The sequence below is a fragment of the Petromyzon marinus genome, chromosome 43 (genome assembly GCF_048934315.1).
Source record: "Petromyzon marinus isolate PM22_M1 ecotype Great Lakes invasive population chromosome 43, UKy_Petmar_22M1.pri1.0, whole genome shotgun sequence".
NCBI classification, from domain to species: domain Eukaryota; kingdom Metazoa; phylum Chordata; class Hyperoartia; order Petromyzontiformes; family Petromyzontidae; genus Petromyzon; species Petromyzon marinus.
This window is the reverse complement of record NC_133709.1, coordinates 16,757,162-16,760,262: the sequence shown is the minus strand read 5'-3', so window position 1 is coordinate 16,760,262 and position 3,101 is coordinate 16,757,162.

Below are 3,101 nucleotides of genomic sequence, written 5' to 3'. Positions count from 1 at the left end.
TATATGCTGTGTGTATGAACTCTGCACGTGCTGTGTGTATGAACTCTGCACGTGCTGTGTGTATGAACTCTGCATGTGCTGTGTGTATGCACTCTGTATGTGCTCCGTGTGTGGTTGGGAGGCGGGAAGCAGCTTGGGGCCAATATGCATCAGGTCGTCAAAAACTTGTTATCTGCCAAATATTGACGGAGTCGGCATTCCACCAACGTGCAATAGGTTCACCTCCTGGGCTCTTAACTTGGCCATTTTCCTGCGTGAGATGTATTCACAACAAACCCGACACTCCTGGAGTAAATCAGCTTGCTGGTGGCTGGCCCGCGTGGCTGCTGGTGCCTGGCCCATGTGGTTGCTGGCTGCCTATCATCTCCACAGCGTCTGTACACCAATCCCTTGGCTCCCTCTGTCGGCTGAATTTGGAATTCCAATCGCGGGCGGCGTTCGGAAGCCACTCGCGCCTGCGGGCATAGATTTGAGCAAGGGGCGGGGGGCCAGTGGTGCCAGTACCCCGGGGCCTCGGACTGCCAGGGGCCTCCAAGCCTCAGGCTGCACGCGGTGCGTGGCCCACGACTTCCGAAGGAAGTTGAACGCCAGGGCCCTCGGTGCACACAGCGCAAGCTGACCACGAGGCCCCTGGGTGCTTAAAGTGTGGGCTCACTACTAGGGCCCCCCGGCCCCTCAGCGCTTACAACGCGAGGCCCCTGGGTGCTTAAAGCGTGAGCTCACCACTAGGGCCCCCAGGCCCCACAGCGCTTACAATGTGAGGCCCCTCAGTACTTAAAGCGTGAGTTCACCACTAGGGCCCCCGGGGCCCCTGAGTGCTGACAGTGTGAGGCCCCTCGGTACTTAAAGCGTGAGTTGACCACTAGGGCCCCCCGGCCCCTGAGTGCTGACAGTGTGAGGCCTCTCGGTACTTAAAGCGTGAGCTCACCACTAGGGCCTCCCAGCCCCGCAGCGCTTACAGTGTGAGTTGACGGAAGCAGCCCAGAGGCTGACGAGTCTTTTTTAACATGTTGCAGTCACTGTACACATTTTGCTCTTCATCCACACACAGATGGGGGAAAGTCTTTCGGAAGACAGATGTCAGACTGGCATTAAAATCGCTGTCCAGTACTCGGTGGAGTGCTCGGGCAGAGTCAACCAAGGCACTGTGGAGAAATGACACCCGCATTAGAGAGGTCTTGGGTGGTATGTGCAATGATTGTAATGAGAAAAGAGATACTCGAATTAAGGCCGCTGGTCTCTGTGCTAAATTGGACACCTTAGAGGTGGTGTTCATGGCACATTTCTGGGACATCACACTTGCATGCACCTACAGAAAAGTGACGTTGACATCTCCGTAGCAGCACAGCTTTTGTCTTCGTTGAGGGATTCTGTGGCGGGACAGCGAGACCAGTTTGAAGCTTTTGAAAGGGCAGCCTTAAATGTGACAGATGTCTCTCAGTCATATAAGCACGATCTTCAGCGAAAGAGGAAACGCAAAAACATTTACAGATGAGAGCTCAGAGGCAGGTGTGACACCTGAGGGGAGGGAGAAGTTCAAAATAGAAACATTTTATGTAATCATTGATAAGCTAGTGGCATGCCATGAACATTGCTTGGACGCTTACAAGCGTTTGACCAGTCACTTTGGAGTTCTGTTTATGTCAGATCAGGTGTCTAACAGTGATGTCATAGTGGAAAAGGTAAATTCACTCTCCGCTGCAAATACATCAGACCTGGACATGAACTTTGCCAACGAACTCATCAAATTCCAGTCTTTTATGTCTGACTGAGGGTGAGAAGTGCCCAACTAAATTGCTTGAGAAGTTTGAGTGTTCCCCAATGTTCTCGTGGCACTTCGGATTTTCCCAACTTTTCCAGTGAAAAACTGCCAGGTTGAGGGGACATTTTCCCTTCTAGGCAGAATAAAAAAATTAGCTGAGGAGTAGCATGTGCCAAACACGTCTCAGCTCATTGCCACCTGTGTCAAGAGTCAGACCTTGTCAGACAGCGAGATTTTGACGATCTAGTGAATGATTTTGCGAGGAGAAAGACAAGACACCAATATAGGAAAGCGGGGGGGGCCTCCAAAAGACACGTGACTACTGACCTCACGGGACCATGATCTGGCCCTGGGGGGGGGGGGGGGCGGGTTCGGCAAACCAACAACGAGACATTTTTCATTTATATAACGAATTCGGTAAAAAGGTTTTTTTAAAAAATCAATAAGTACATTTTTCAAAAAGCTGCGATGTCCCATGTGTGAATACGAGACAGCGATGGTCCTTCAATTAACAATGGTCACGAAGCGGTCACTTAAAGAGACTCCCATGGTGACCTGGACTTCAATAGGGGACTGGACTCCCATGCTAAACTGGACTACCGTGGTCAACTGGACTCCCATGATAAACTGGACTAATATGATTTAAAGCTTTCAGTGACTGCAGTGATTCATATTCTTGGTTTTTTCGGTAAAGTCATGTTGAAGGGAAACAATAAAATAATAAAATATATATATAAAACAATAAAATTATCACGACGTTTCGACTGTAACACCTGACAATGACTATTTGTGTCACAGTCGAAACGTCGTGAGAATTTCATTGTTTTATATATATTTTATTATTTTATTGTTTCCCTTCTACGTGACTTTACAGAAAGAACCAAGAATATGGACTAATACGGTGAACTGGACTCCCATGGTGAACTTTAGTTTTGCAAGGAGTGGCCGATGCCACCACGATGCACTTCCCAAATGAGTAAATCTGCGGTGAAACCACGATGCCGGCGCGTGCGCATAGCGGCCCACTTTTGTTTGCGAACGACGCCTCGAGGGCGTTTCGCGTCCACCGCTAGGCGGACGGCGCCGAGTATCCAACGGTTGGCGTGCGCCGCAGCGTCAACCGGGACGGGCGGCCGCTCTGTCCGCTGCGACAAAAAAAGCCTCGCAACGAGCGGCCCGCTCAGGTCACGCCGCGGGTGAGCGAGCGAGGGAGCGAGCGAGCGGAAGATCAGGGGGACGACGGCACGCGGCCAACTCGTGGTCCCGGCGGCCTGGGGAGTTCGCCGTCGCCGGAGCGAAGACCACGCGGGCGCTCAAGAAGAAACGGCTTGAGAGCGGC